General features: G+C 42.2%; 1 pseudogene; it reads right to left on the reverse strand.

Annotated features, from left to right (window-relative positions):
• Positions 1 to 917: 917 nt before the first annotated feature.
• Positions 918 to 7,038, reverse strand: LOC110604581 (annotated as a pseudogene).
• Between the last annotated feature and the right edge of the window lie 10,017 nt (positions 7,039 to 17,055).

The raw sequence follows: 17,055 nt of genomic DNA on the forward strand, positions 1-17,055 counted from the left end.
AATTCATTGGATTGGGATATTTTGTTCGTGTTAGGGTTTTGTGATCTTCTTCTCCCTCAGTCATCAATATCTCCTCTCTCCAGTCGGTAACATCTCCCACAGTCCAGCCTCTCTCCCCCATTTCACTGACGAGTGCCGGCAGCCCAATCGACACCGGCGATGTCTCCTTTCTCTCCCCAGTCGACGATAAATCTTCTCTCTCCCGATATCTCCTTCTCTCTCCAGTGGCCACATCTCCCACTTCTCAGTCGGAGACAACTCTTCCCTCTTCCCGCCTCTCCACAATCGGCGTCGGCGACATCTCCTTTGGCTGGAATAGGTTTGCAATCAAATTTTTTGATAATCAGATCTTTTATGTCCATATTGTTAAAGAATTTTTAGTTGCTATTAAAGAATTTTAGAATTTATGAACTATTAATTTGATTATTTGGATATTTGCTATTTGATTATTGCTCTCCAATATTTCTACTGCTGGGTATGTCTCCAATATTTCTACTGCTGGGTTGTGCATATCTTAGGAATAGTTTTAGTTGAATAGATAATTGAGGTTGATATTCAGGTTGTGCAAATTTTCTAATTCAGGTTGTGCAAATTTTCTAATTTAGGGTTTGATATTTGGGTTATAAAATCTAAATTTTTAAATTTTTTTCATTGAATTCAATTTAAAAAAATCGAGTTCAGTCGGATTCGGGTATTGTACGAGTATTGTTAAACGGATTTGGAACGGATACGGATAGTAAAATTAAAATACTAAACGGATTTGAGACAGATTCAGAAATTTTATATATAATCGGGTTCGGGTACCCTCAATTTCGTGGGTACCCTACCCGTTTACATCCCTAATCGTGAGACTTGAGACTCTCTTAATCTGCGCTCAAGCGACGAGAAGCTCTGATTGTTTCACGATTCACCAATAGTTGCTGGGCATGTATCTCGCGAATCTTGTTTTACTGATTGGCCAAGAAGGATAGTGAACTTTGGCATTTCTAACAGGTCAAGAACGCACATCTACTTTTCATTGTACCTTTGCCATGGTTCGGCTGGATATGCCGTGCAATAATTTGACAAACCCATGGAAGCTGAGTTTTCCATCAGTATGCCTTATCCAGTCATTCAGAACTGCATGAACTGGAATTGAGGGGCCAAGCCCAAGTTCCTGATACATCATAAAAATTTCAAAGTCAAGGAGTCTAGTTTTTTAACCCCAATTAGGTACAGTATTTTGCACCAATTTGTCAGGAAATCAATTCAACAAGAATATATTTCCCTCACAAGTTGCCAACTCCAACATGGTAGTAAGGAAATTTCAACTTACAGAAGCAAGCTCCTCGATGACAATAGCCCTGTTCCCATCCTTGTCGAAAAGTTCATATGCACGACAGGTACGCTGTTCCCAACAATCAAGTGCCTCCAGCTGGTGGACACTCAATGCAGCTGCACAAAATTCTTCAAAATCCATTCTTCTGTATTGAAGTGCATTTAGCTGTCAAGAAATGAAATCAAGAGGTGGGTACAAAAATGATCTAGAAGCCATAACTGTATAAAATATCGATCACGCCACAAATACGATAGACAACTTGGATCTTACCGATGAGAGAAAATCAGGGATGCGTGAATCCTTCATTGCATCCGTTGCATTTTTCATCAAAGCCTGCACCAAACAAATACTCAAAACTTGCCACTATCCAGTCATTCTACCCCAAAAATGCAAATGTATGCGTCTTGTTCACATGTGTGCATATGCATGCGCAAGAGAGATGGATAGCAAAGGGATACCAACCATTCGAAAGTTTTCCAATGTTATGCTGCCATTTTTGTTTGGCTCTAATAATGCAAACTGTTCCTTAAGATAATAGATTTCATCCACAGTCAATGTCTTAGATAACGCCTGCAACATATACCCAAAAACAAGGTAGGTCAATTAGAAGGTCAGTGACAAAAAGCTTAGTGCCTATAATGATTAGTACGATGTTTGTCCAGATAATCTTCCATTGTTATGCTGGATCTTAATCTAAAAACAGAAAACTTTGTAATCAACTTTTATCAGTAGGAAAATAAGAGAAGATTCATAAGGTGTGATTTTTAAATATTTGTTAAGATGACAAACAGACACTCTAAAATTGGCAGGCATTAATATAAGGTGAAGGATGAGTACAAACATGCACATAGAATCATATATTTTCTGGTTATTTGTCATTAGAAATTTATACACACCCTCAAAGCAGCCCTAGGCAAAGATGACGAGCGCATATATGCCTTCATGAGTCTGAAAATTAAAATATCATGGGGTACTTTTACGTCATTATGATTCCGGATCCATGGATGACCTGAAAACAAAATAATGGTGATTCCCAACTATGACACTGCCACCTATTTATATTAGAAGATGAAGCACTCACTTAAAGCCTGAGCTGCAGTCATTCGCTTCCTGGGGTCCTTGTTTAACAAATGTTTTACAAAGTCTTTTGCTTCTGGAGATAAAGAAGGCCAGGGTATTTCATCAAAACTTGGATCAGATTTCAAGACTGCCCGAAAAATTCCAGACTCAGTACGGGCCCAAAGGGGACGACTACCACACAATAGAATATATGCTATAACACCTATACTCCATACATCAGCCTCTGTGCAATAAGATCTATGGAGGACTTCAGGTGCCACATAGTATGCACTTCCTACAATGTCATTAAGCCTTTCATCTGCAAACCACTACAGAAGTTTAACACATACCCGAGATCCCAAGGTCAATTAGGACAAGCTAGTGTTGTCTTGATTGCCAAAAAGCACAAACCCGGTCTAACAAAATCTGACAAGCCAAAGTCTATGACTTTCAGCTGAGAATTCTCATCCTTAGAAGTATACAGAAAGTTCTGATAGCACATTTGGATAATTTAGATCACAACACAGTAAAGAAATGCAAACACAGAACAAAGTTTCTGAGCCACACATAAGTATTCACGGGTAAATATACTATCAACAATTCATGTGATTCTCTTATTAAAAAAGAACAGAAAAAACAACAAAAATATGCTTTACCTCTGGTTTGAGATCTCGGTGTACCACACTTTGTAGATGACAAAAAGCAACCACACTTAGTATCTGCACCAAGACGCACTTTGCATCATCTTCTGAATATTTCCCACCCCTGAAAAAGTAAAAGGTTAGCTAATCAAGAAGATAGAATGAGGTAATAGAAAATACAGACCAACTTCAAATTTTCAATAAAGCCACTACTAAAAGTCTAAAAGAATCACCTTGAAAGTATTCTATCTAGCAGCTCCCCTCCTTCACATAACCTGAAAAGTTCACAATAACTAACTCACTTTCATGAAGTCAATCACATCATAAAGCTGTAAGCAAGCAGTATATACCCTAAGAACAATTTGTATTAAGTATATCCACATAAAAAAAATTAATAAAGTGCATCCTTTTGCTTGTATATTTGGAATCAATCAGGAACAGTGTCAATTCCCCTTGTCCAAATCATGGAGATAGAGTTTAACACAATTAATAATAAGCATGCCACACAAAATGAAATGATTTAAATAATATTGCATGCATTCCAAGCTTACTCCATTACTATACAGACATTATCAGAATCTTCAAATGCATCATGGAACTGTAAAAGGTTGCTATGTCCTGTCAAACCCCTTAGTAATTTTACCTCCCTTCTCACATCCTCAATTGCAATAGCTGTTGTCATCTGGCAACATTAAACAAATCAGAATGAAATAACATGCTGTAAGAATACTAGAAGAGCTAGCACGGAAATGAAAAATATTAGAACCTTTCCAGCATATCAGTTTAGATTATTTAATGTTAACAGGAAAGGTGCCGAAAAGAAAATAAATTATCAGGCAATTGTTCTTCATATTTAAGATGCAAATATAAATAAAATTATGGTTGTCTTATATAGGATTAACAGCCTAATCTTATTTATTGCACCTCCCATCTCTCAAGCACACATCTACGCCTTGTGACTAGGCTCCAGGGCCTCTTTTGTGCCCTTGGTAACCATGATTCTAGATCAATCAATTGTTGACATGTATCCTACCATAAGGTAATGAAAGCAAGAGCCATCCAAATGAAAAGAGCCTAGATTATAAGAAACCCATTGGATGGTTTCAGAGAACCACCAAGAGATTACTTTGAAACAGGACATTCATCTCGCAAGTCATAACAATGTACACTACCATTCTACCAACCTTAAACACTAACCGAGTATTCACAAAAAGAAGCACAAATTCCATTCCTTTTTGACAAGAAAGGTGCATATTCAGCGGGAGAGACTCAAAAGAGGCAAGCTCAATCACACAGGAACTGAGGCGACAAACTCAGACATCAAATGGCTAATAACAAGTTTCATGATAATGGAACTATAAAATCAGATTTGCAAGTTAATAACTAATAGATGTCGCATGAAATCAGAAATCATCTCATGAAAAGATGCCTCAATCCCATCACAAGCTATTTCTTCATTCACTCGACAGCAAACACAATGGTGCAGTAATCCAGGCACAGCATCCAAAATCCCTCACCATATTTCCATTGAAGACATTATTTTGTGAGGGAATTTTCATTAAACTCCAAATAGAACCCAAGAAAAAAAGTTCCAAAGATATCTAGAAACCCAAGAGTTAGAATACCAACTACCTATTTATTGTTATAGAGGAACAATTTCATAGGAATTAAAAGAATAGAATGCTAGCAAAAAGTAGAAGCTCACTCCGAGGCACTTGATGAATCTTAAAGCATCATCAAAACACCTATATCATACTTAGGGTCTATTTTGCATTATTGTTGGAGTTGTGTTGAGAAAATCACTTCATTAACTATATTGATTAAAAAGATGAAAAATTAATTAAAAAATAAATGGGATACGTTTTAGCCATAAGCACACTAAAATAATAAAATAACTTTTTCCATACTGCTTTTTTCAATAGCATCTAAAATGGTACTTTTTCTATAAGGCTCTTTTTTTGACACTGAAACTCAATGCCAACTCAATGCCAAATAGGGCCTTAAGATTTTCAGTGATCCTAATAATTTTCCCCCTAGAGAACAAGGAATCATCTTCTATAAACAAACAGAATAGTCCCTTCACTTGAGACGCATCCTTAGTCATCTTTTTGAAGTTTGTTGGAATTTTAGACCAAGATATACTAACAAAATAATAAAGATCATTTATCATGGACAATGACGGTTTCTAGGGAAGAATACCACGAAGCTACTGATAAATTTCTTTCCGCCAGCTATTATAGAGCCAGTTGAAAACAGTTATTGAAGTAATATTCATAAGGTGTCTATGCATTTACAATGGGCAAAAACAGTTGTTTAAGTAATATGTATAATGGGCAAAAATAGGGTGTCATTGTATTATCTTCACAGGAAAACAAGCTTTAAACTTAATCAATTGGAGGCACAAATTCAACGATTCTGATACAAATCCAACAAGTACTTCACATTCTCTCCTCATCGAAAATTCCAAATAATCTATTGAGAGGTTGGCTGCCTGATGAAGAATTTATAAAGCACTATCATGTCTTTAATAGAGACATTTTCTAGTTCTAATTTGAATTTAAATTTTAATCTATAGGTGAGTTTGAGGTTATTCATTGTTTAAGCAATCAGCTTCATTGGGAACTAAGAAAGGACCCCACAAAAGACATTGACCTATTTCAACAATCAGTTCCACTCAAAGCCACTGCACTATCTCCTTCCCTAATCCTTTAGTAGCAACTTCCAAATCTAGGGTGTCTGACAGAACATAGGACATGCCTTTAGGAAAAAAAAACAAACAAACAGTAGTTTCCACTCCTTTTTAGACTAACCACTTGTATTAGCTGGCAAACACAAAGATCGCTGATGCAGCCTACTGCATTCTGGACAAAAAGTGAAGCTTAAACCGAAAAAAACCCAACAATATGTGCTAAACAAAGTATCAAAACCAAACCATATAAAGGAGAGCGAAGTGGGCCTTAACATCAATTCTTTCCATTGACCGCAAAAGGAAAATATAATACACACACACACACAGAGACACACATATATAATAGTTGCTTCGTGTCTACCTCACTAAAAGAAGCAATCTTTAAGGAGTTTTCACATAAAACTAACCCCATATTCCACCTATATAAGGATTCCAGGCAGCTTCAGTGAATTTATTGTCTTTATTCTTACTAGCTTTTTGGTATCCATTCAAACCAAAAGTCTTCAGGTTTCTTATCCTATAAGTAATTAGAAAAAGTAACAATACCCAGTAGAAGAAGGAGAAGAAGCTAAGTACATGATTCAGATTCCAACTTTGAAGAACGAAAGCCTGCAAGTCCAAATATAATATCAACTCAGAGAAGATTACATATAGGAAACATTACCTTGGATTTGGGTATGACTTTAACTGCGACTTGCTGCCCTTTACGGTCACCTTTCTTACCTGCTCGTGAACTCTTTCGAGAACCCAAACCTCTTATCCAAGTCTACCCCAGTCGCATCCTCGCTCTCACCTTCCCCTTCCTCCGGAATTGATGCCTTCTTCTTTTTCTTCCCCTGTTCCAGCCGGCGGAGGACGGCCATAATGTGCTTGGCAGGGGATGGTGGAGGGAAGGGCTTCTTAAAGAATCGCAACGGTGTAGGAGTAGAGTTAGTTGGTGCGGATTCAGTAGAAGGGGATTTCTTGAACGGATAAGCAGGGCTGGGAGTATAGAATGGGAAGAAAGGGGACTGTTTGGGGTTAGGGAGTGGTGCAAGTGGAGATTTAGGAGTCTGGGTCGGATTAGACTGATCATTTACAGGTTGGTTTTGTGGGAGTACGGGTTGGATTTAGGAGGCTTTGATGTGCAGGTCCCCATTTTGATATTTGGAGGGGGTGGAGGTGGAGGTGGGGTTAGCTAATGGTTATAGCATTGTGTGAATGAGCTGCTGGCGGTGGTGCTTTGTGGTGAGGTGAAGAGAGAGTGAGAGAGAGGTGACTGGAACGAAAAGGCTGGGATTTGTTGGAGTAGAAGATGAAAGTGAAAGTGACAGTGTGAGTGAGCTGTAGAGGGGGGACTGACCACGACTGACTTCATTTTTCATGATCTTCTGTATTTGACTAGTTTTGTGGGACCCATTCACAAGAAATAATGCAAAACATCTGTACTCACCCTTAAGTAATTTTGTTTGAAGATTATTATTTAATCTATTTTTAAAACTTAAATAATTTATTTGATTTATTTTAATGATTGAATGATAATAGGCATTTTGTCTAATTACAATGTAGTAATCAGATGATTATGTATTATAAATTAACTTTTATATTTCTTATTTTTATAATACCACCCATGTAATTTCTTCTTTTTTGTTTTTGTCGACTTGAAAAAAGATTGTATGTAGGGCATGTCCATGTTGTACGGATCTTGTAATGTGCCGTATGGATCACTTATAAAATAAAATAATATCCTTCTTAATTTATATGTTTATAAAAATTTTATTAATCACTTGGATTTCATATGAATGTTGGTGTCCATATGAAAACATTATTGAGAAGATATTATTATTTCATTAAAAAAAGAGGACATGAAAAGATACTTTGATAAATATAAAATGTAGAATTGATCAATTTGTTCATATTCTGGAATAACGAATGCTTAATTAATTAAGGCTAATAATATCAAAAACTAATTAATATTAATGCATTGCAAGAAACGTGGCACATAGATTTATTAGTGCTAAGTTGAAAAGATTTCGTATTCTCCATTATTAATAGGTTATGCAATCAACCCCCAAATCCAAATCATCACCATTGCAATCCTTGCTCATAAAGCCAAACTCACACAAGACCAAACAATCACATGCAAACCAAGGCCTTTATTGTTTTCCTTTTTTAATATATATACAGAGAGGAGGTTGGTTGTCTTAATTTATTTATATACATTAAGAATTACATAATCATACAATTTAACAAATAAGTACAAAAAGAAATCAACACATAGATTTAACGTGGCTCGCTAATTTAGTTACATCTATGACTGCTAGAATTTTTTTATTTTTCTGTGAGTTTTTGAACAGTACACACTAGATAAAATATTACATATTTATATATCTGGGAAGATATATAAAGATAAAATAATTCTCAAAAAAATTCACAACCATAAGATATGGTGTACAGTTCATAATATATTATTAAACTCCATATCTTAACAATTCTCCTATTTGGAGACTAATCCAATCAACTCAACCATTTTCATTCTCCATGCCAATCTATCCAACAAAAAACACCTAGCCGCAAATATCTTTCATACTACTATAGAAAACCAACTGAGACCTTGCACATCCACAGCTTTCCAATCTCAACACTTTTAGTCAACATGTCTGCTAGATTCTTAGTACCTTCAATTTTCTTCAAAGATATCTCACATTCTTCTACTAGACTATGAGTGAAATGATACTTACGTCGGATGTGTTTTGTTCTAAAGTGATACATTGGGTTCTTTACTAATTGTATGACACTCTAAATATCAATGAAAAGAATCTTGTCAAGCTGCTTCTTGCCCAACTCTTCCAAGTAATCAGTCAACCATATCATCTCTTTACCAACTTCAGAAATTGCAACATATTCAGCCTTTGTAGATAATATAGAGACACACTTCTAAAGTTTAGACATCTAGCTCACTGTTGTCCCATCTATAGTATAGACATACCCAGATGTGCTTTTTTGCTTGTGATGACCTCTGGGCTCACCTCACCCCAGTCTAGGGCCAGGCCCATGAAAATAGCCCATTACTTAGAAATCCTCAAGCCACTCACGCGAACTAGGTCCAGTCCGCTCAGCCTCACAACCGGGCTTCATCTGGCTTTCTCCACCAGGCCGGCCTGGTCTTCACTGCATCTCGGGCCGATCCCATTTGGGCCCAACTTTGTTCCTATCCTCCAGCCCAGCCCGAAACCCGAAGAAGGATTCATCCATCCGCCTCGTAGACCCGCCTACATACGCACAGAGAGAATCAGAAGCCGTTACGCATGGGGCAGAGATCTGATTCCCTCGTACGTCCGTATCAGCGTAGCAGGGACAGGTGGTCTAATGATACTCATTCTTTTGGCACGTCACTAGCAGACAAAAGGAAACATATAAAAGGAGAAATACTCCTCTCTATGTTGAAACTTTTTCTAAGTTTTACAGAGCCCATTGTAAAAATCCTATTTCTCTAGATCTCAGATCATCAATTGGCGCCGTCTGTGGGAAACGAAGGAGATCTTTTCATCACCGGAGTTCCACTCTTAACAAAACCCACTGAGATCCACGATGGCTAATCACAAATGAAAGCAACCTTAACATCCCAAATGACCTGAGCTCTGCCCAAGAGGGGCAGCAGTTCTCCTTTTTTAGCCCTACAACACTAAACAACCAAACACCCATTCCTCTCAATCCCTCGCCAAGCTTGGCAGGGAATGCTCCCACCGCTACCTTATCCAATCAGGATCTTCAAACCATGGCCCTCCAACTACAGAACACCGCCCACTGGTTAGGGCAGATAATGCAACAAAGGGGCCTCAGCACCCCGATGAATACACTCCCAGTGGTAAAAGAACCCCAAACCAATGAGCCCCAACCTATCCCCGACCGCCTTCAAACCAGCAGCCGCAGTACCGGGGAAAGGGAGAGAAGAGTCGGAGAAGAGGAAGAGCCGGAGGCCCGAATCCATGGAAGGAGGGTGAAGGAGATGATAGAGAACGATGAGGCCGACAACTACTCCGCTGGGACAACGAGGTGGACCAAAAGTGAAGCAGAGGAGGAGGAATATCGCCTGGAGAAGAAGCCCAGGCCGGAAGATGAGGATGTGGACCAGAAGTTGCAAAAGTTGAGAGAGCAGCTCTTGGCCGAGCTGGGAAAGAAGGATCAAAGCCAAACCTTCCTGCCCACTTCTTCGCCTTTCTCGAAGTGGGTGCAGCAGGAGACTGTCCCTAAGAAGTTTATGATACCATCAATGGCAGCCTATGACGGAGCTGGTAACCCGAGGGAGCACGTCATGAACTACAAGACCTTCATGGAACTGCAAACTTTATCGGATGCCTTGATGTGCAAGGTATTCCCAACGACGCTCTCGGGGCCAGCACGAGCGTGGTTCAACAGCCTAAAGACCGGAAGCATTGGAAGTTTTAGAGATCTGGCCACTCGTTTCATCAGCCGGTTCATCGCCGGAGTGCCAGCAGATAGGAAGATGAGCTATCTGGAAACAGTAAGGCAGAGAAGGGAAGAATCGCTTAGAGAATATGTAGCTCGTTTCAATACGGAAGCCCTGCAGATTCCCGAGCTATATGAGGGAAGGGCGGTGGAGGCCATGCAGAAGGGGACGACCTCTGCCGAGTTTTTCGGCTCATTAAGCAGGAAGCCTCCGACCTCACTGGCCGAGCTGATGAAGAGGGCTGAGAAGTATATAAGGCAGGATGACGCTCTGGTGACAAGCCGATTCGCCAAGGGAATGGCAGGCAAGGAGAAAGCCCCGGAGGAAAGGAGGCCGGAGAAGCATGAAAAGAAACATGGCAAAAGGTCTGAGCCTTACAGACAGCCCTGAGAGCGAAGGGACCAAAGACCTCTTCCCCCTCGAGTCTCAGAGTAGAGGCTACTCCCTTCATGGGTTCCGGAGAAGCCAACCCCACTTAATGCCTCTAGAGCCGAAGTGCTCGTAGCCGTCCAAGATAAAGAATTCTTACAATGGCCTAAGCCCCTGAAATCGGAAGCTGACCAGCGAAATCCTGACAAATACTGTCAGTTCCATCGTACTCATGGTCACGACACCAATAACTGTTTCCAGTTGATTGCAAAAATCGAGAGGTTGATAAAGAGAGGACACCTGAAGAACTTCGTAAAGAAACCGGAAGGACAGAGACCTCAACCCAATCCGGCAGTCCAAACGCCGAGAAGAGCAGGAGCTAACACTGTGAATGATGGGTCCAGCGGAACCATCAATATGATCGTAGGAGGCACAGGAGGTCGGATGAGCCAAAGGGGGAAAAAGAGAAGCAGAGAGGGAGAAAACAGCAGTGCTGAGGTCATGCAGATCGTCGAACACTCTTCAGCGACCATCACTTTCTCCTCGGAGGACGCTCAGGGTGTTCAGATGCCTCATGACGATGCCCTTGTCATTGAAGCTGTCATTCACAACTACTGGGTAAAGAAGATCTTGGTGGATGACGGAAGCAAGGTGAACCTCTTGCCTTATCGAGTCTTCCAGCAGATGGGAATTCCTGAAGAGCAACTGGTTCGGGATCAAGCCCCGATTAAAGGGATTGGAGGAACACCAGTGACGGTGGAAGGGAAAGTAAAGCTAGCCCTTACTTTGGGAGAGGCTCCGAGGGCTCGCACCCATTATGCGGTGTTCCTGGTGGCTAAACTCCCCCTAAGTTACAACGCGATCCTGGGGAGACCTGTGCTGTTCGACTTTGAGGCCGTCACCAGTATTAGATATCTGGCGATGAAGTTCCCAACAGAAGCAGGGGTGGGGATAGTTCGGGGAAGCCAGGAGGAAGCAAGAGCAGTATACCTGGCTATGGTGGCAGAGCCGAGCCTAACAGAGGAAGGGCTGGATTCAGAAGTCTTAGAGGTCAGGGACGAGAAAGCAGAGGCCAGGACAGAGCCGGTGGGGGAACTGGAGACTTTTCCTTTATCAGAGGTGGAAACAGATAAAGTCTTCAGTCTCAACGCCAGCCTCACAAAAGAGCAGAAAATCGAGGTCATGACCCTGGTCCGAAGTCATGTGCCAAGCTTCGCCTGGAAGCCTTCTGACATGCCCGGAATTGATCCCGAAGTGATGACACATAAGCTGAACGTCCTCCCCGAAGCCAGACCAGTAAAGCAGAAGAAGAGGGTGGTAGGAAGGGAAAAGCAACAGGCTACCAGGGAGGAAGTACAGAAGTTAGAAGAGGCAGGCTTCATTAGGGAAGTCATGTACCCGCAGTGGTTAGCTAATCCTGTACTAGTCAAAAAAGCCAATGGCAAATATAGGATGTGCATAGATTTCACTGACTTGAATCAGGCTTACCCTAAAGATTGTTATCCCCTCCCTGATATTAATAAAATGGTCGATTCTACGGCCGGTTTCGATTATATGTCGTCTTTGGACGCAATGTCTGGTTATCATCAAATCCCAATGGATAGGTCGGATGAAGAAAAGACCTCGTTCATAACAGAAGATGGGACTTATTGCTATAGAGCCATGCCTTTCGGATTGAAAAACGCCGGGGCAACTTACCAAAGACTGATGAACAAAATCTTCAAAGAACAGATCGGCAGAAACGTAGAAGTTTATGTGGACGATATGGTGGTCAAGAGCCTAACTTTCCAACAGCACGTGGCAGATTTGAGGGAGGTGTTCGGAGTATTAGATCAGTACAGAATGAAGCTGAATCCAGCAAAGTGCGCCTTCTTCATCAGAGGAGGAAAATTCTTGGGATACATGGTGAGTGGGAAAGGCATCGAGCCCAACCCGAAGAAGGTAGAGGCCATATTAAATATGCCAGAACTGACCTGCATAAGGGACGTCCAGAAACTGACCTACATAAGGGACGTCCAGAAACTGACCGGGAGAGTAGTGGCACTTAATCGATTCATGTCGAGGTCGGCAGAAAAGTGTTTACCCTTCTTCAAAAAGTTGAGGAAAGTGCCAAACTTCGAATGGACAGAAGATTGTAGGGAAGCCTTCAAAGAACTCAAAAGTTATCTCAGCTCGCCTCACGTGCTTAGTAGTCCCATAGAAGGTGAGGAACTTCTGATATACTTGGCAGCCTCTGAGCAAGCAGTCAGCGCTGTGTTGATAAGGGTAGAAGAATGAGAGCAGAAGCCTGTTTTCTATGTCAGTAAGGTGCTTAAAGATGCCGAGGTCAGATATTTGAATATTGAGAAGATAGCGTACGCTCTACTATTGGCAGTCCGAAAGTTCAGGGTTTATCTGGAAAGCCACCAAGGAGTAGTGATGACAGATCAACCATTGAAGAAGATTCTGCATAGACCAGAGACCTCAGGTCGGATGCTAGCATGGTCCCTTGAGATCAGTCCTTACTGCCTAGAGTACCGACCTCGAATAGCTATAAAATCTCAGGCCCTTGCCGACTTCATAGCAGAGTGCACATTCAGTAAGGAACAAGGAGAATCATCTTCAGAAGTATCGGGGAAGGAAAGAAAGGATGAATGTAACAACCCGATAAGAATTCCGATACTGGAGTCTAGCTGGGTATTACAATGAACTCTTCCAAAAGTTCAGCTGGAAGTTATATGTGGACGGGGCTTCAGGCGCCGGAGGCAGCGGTGCAGGAATAATGCTTAAGGGGCCTGGAGAATTTAAGGTTTGCTACGCCCTGCGCTTAGGATTCAAGGCCTCCAATAATGTGGCGGAGTATGAAGCCCTAATAAACGGAATGATGGTGGCAATGGAGGTAGGAGCAACCGACCTCGAAGTAAATAGCGACTCACAACTGGTGGTCAATCAGATAACTGGGGCATATCAGGCCAGGGATCCAACCATGCAGAGTTACCTGGCAAAAGTGAAAGCAATAGAGGCTAAGTTCATAGATCAGGGAGTTACCATCAAATTTCAAAGAATACCACGAGAAGAAAATGAGGAAGCAGACCTGCTTAGTCGATTGTCCAAAGAAGAACTAGAACAGCTCCCCGACGAAGTGTACATACAACACGTCCTTACGCCTGCTTTTAGTAAAACAAACACAGTGCTACAGGTGGAACAAAGCCCAACTTGGATGACCCCATACCTAGAATACCTGGAGAAGGGAAAGCTCCCCGAGGATAACGACGAGGCCAGAAAGATAGCAACTCGTGCTGCCAACTATCAGGCAGTAAGGGGGACCTTGTACAGAAAAGGGAAGTCCAGCCTGTGGCTCCGGTGTGTGAGCCCGGAAGAGGCTACAAAGGTGATGGAAGAGATACACAGGGGAATATGTGGAGCTCACGAAGGGGCAGGGACATTAGCCAATAAAATATTCAGGCAAGGGTACTACTGGCCCACTGTTAAAAGGGAAGCAGAAGAGTTTGTCTGAAGGTGTGACGTATGCCAAAGATTTGCTAACGCTATCAAAGTCCCAGCCACTCCTCAAGCCAGCATATCCAGCCCATGGCCATTCTCACAATGGGGAATAGACATCCTGGGACCCTTCCCCAAGACCACGGTGCAGAGAAAATTCGTGGTGGTGGCTGTAGAATACTTCTCAAAATGGCCAGAGGCAAAAGCAATAGCAACGATCACAGTTCGCAAGATGATAGACTTTGTATGGGGAAACATCATCTGCGGATTTGGCATACCAAGAGTGCTTATCTCAGACAATGGCAGACAGTTCGACTGCAGCACCTTCAGAGCATTTACAGCGAACATGGGCATATGGCATAAATTCTCCTCCGTAGCCCATCCTCAAACTAATGGTCAAACGGAGGTCACCAACAGAGCTATCCTCCAAGGATTAAAGAAACGGCTGGATGGGGCAAAGGCGAACTGGGCAGAAGAGCTCAACAGTATCCTGTGGGCACTCCGAACTACCCCCAGAATGTCCACTAAAGAAACACCCTTTGCGCTGGCTTACGGCACAGAAGCCATAGTCCCAGTTGAGCTGCAAATCCCCACTCATCGAGTCCAATTCGTTAGCGAGAACACTAATGCTGAGAAGTTAAGAAGCAACCTGGATGCTCTCGAAGAAATTAGAGAAGAATCTCAAGTCCGAACTGCCGCTTACCAACAATGGGCAGCACGATATTACAACCAAAAAGTCAGAGAAATAAGCTTGAAAGTGGGAGACCTAGCCTTGAGAAACCTGGAGGCTATAGGAAAAAGAGCGGCAGCGGGCAAGTTAGCACCGACCTGGGAGGGCCCATTCAGGATAGGAAAAGTAGTTAGACCGGGAGTATACCGAATTGAAGATATACAAAGAAACCCGGAGCCCCACGCCTGGAATATCCAGCACCTAAAGAGGTACTTCCCCTGATATATTTGTAAAAGAAAAGCACTGTACTTTGACGAACATGAACGAATAAAACAACACCATTGTTCGCACAATAAGATTATCTCTATTATCATTATGCCTCCTAATCCTCCATAGAAAAGAGAGAACAGGGATCTTAAAAGACCTCCCGGAGCATGAAGACCGGAATCCCCTAGAACTCCCGGGAAAACAAAGAAGACCGGGATCCCCTAGAACTCCCGGGAAAACAAAACAAAAATGGCCGGTGAGGATCTTAAAAGACCTCCCGGAGCATGAAGACCGGGATCCCCTAGAACTCCCGGGAAAACAAAGAAGACCGGGATCCCCTAGAACTCCCGGGAAAACAAAACAAAAACGGCCGGTGAGGATCTTAAAAGACCTCCCGGAGCATGAAAACAAAGAAGACCGGGATCCCTTAGAACTCCCGGGAAAACAAAACAAAAACGGCCGGTGAGGATCTTAAAAGACCTCCCGGAGCATGAAGACCGAGATCCCCTATAACTCCCGGGAAAACAAAGAAGACCGGGATCCCCTAGAACTCCCGGGAAAACAAAACAAAAACGGCCGGTGAGGATCTTAAAAGACCTCCCGGAGCATGAAGACCGGGATCCCCTAGAACTCCCGGGAAAACAAAGAAGACCGGAATCCCTTAGAACTCCCGGAAAAACAAAACAAAAACGGCCGGTGAGGATCTTAAAATACCTCCCGGAGCATGAAGACCAGGATCCCCTAGAACTCCCGGGAAAACAAAGAAGACCGGGATCCCTAAGAACTCCCGGGAAAACAAAACAAAAATGGTCGGCGAGGATCTTAAAAGACCTCCCGGAGCATGAAGACCGGGATCCCCTAAGAACTCTCGGAAAAACAAAGAAGACCGGGATCCCTTAGAACTCCCGGAAAAACAAAACAAAAACGGTCGGTGAAGGTCCTAAGGGCCTCCCAGTGCAAAAATTCCCAATATCATATGCAGGGACAACTCATAGAAACACGGCTCCGATCTCACACGAAAGACTAGTCCTAAGCTATCGAAGAAAAACAAGATTCCAACCTCCCGAAGGAGCTCGGGGCACAATAGCCAAAAGCGCCACAGCCCCAAGCCGACTTTAAAAAGTGAGCTCGGTACGACACCAACCTCGCGAATTGACTGCTGGCGCTGGACTAGCTAACCTAGAGAGAGGTCTAAACAGCAAAGAGCCCGGAAAATACTCAAAGGTACCAGAAGCGTTACAGACTGTGGGCATAAAAGCCTAAGCAAAGAGCAAAGAGCCGAGCTCCCAGCTCGGATAGATTCGCAACCTGCAACACTCAGGTAGAATGAAGCTAAGTATAGAGGAAACAATAGAAAACCAAGCTCCCTCTATGAAAAGGCCCATAAATGCAGGAACGTATAGGAGGATAAATGAAACCATGCAAGTACAAATAAAGTACAGGGATTTACTCCCTCACTATTAATGAAATAAGTACTGAGGAAGTAAAAGGGCAATCCGAAGAAAATCTAATGACACGAAGCAAATAAAACCTCAGCTCCAGCCCCTATCAAGATAGAACCAAAGGCAGAAAGACGAGCCCTGCTCATCATCGAGACAGGTACATGATCTGACTCACTATCACTCAGCAAAGGCTGCGCACCCGAGCTTACATTAATAAAGTAACAAAGCAGAACTCACGATGGCAGTTAGCTCAGCTCAGAAAGAGCTTACTGATAAGAACGCCTTGTGAAAAGAACGTGCTCTGATGAGACTAAATTCTTTACAAAGTTTATTAAGCACAGCTTAAGTGTTTCTTGTCAAAATCTTTAAAATTTAAACAAGTCGGACCGTTTAACAGAATAAGTGGTCCAAGGAGGCTAAAACAACACGCAAAGTAAATGCAAGTGAAAATTCATTAAAGAAAAAAGATATTACAACCTATTCATCTGATGAGGACGAAGGAAAAACAGTCCTTAAGGGACTTACATTTCTAAGAATGTTATCGCCTACATTATCTTTATTTACATTTGCATCTGGAGGAGATCTGGCACCCTCCAACTCAGATCCCCCAATGCCAACAACAGGCACAATCTCTAGCCCAGGGCCGAGATCTTCCTCTTCAGGCTCGGGG

The sequence above is a fragment of the Manihot esculenta genome, chromosome 17 (assembly GCF_001659605.2).
Source record: "Manihot esculenta cultivar AM560-2 chromosome 17, M.esculenta_v8, whole genome shotgun sequence".
Taxonomy (NCBI): domain Eukaryota; kingdom Viridiplantae; phylum Streptophyta; class Magnoliopsida; order Malpighiales; family Euphorbiaceae; genus Manihot; species Manihot esculenta.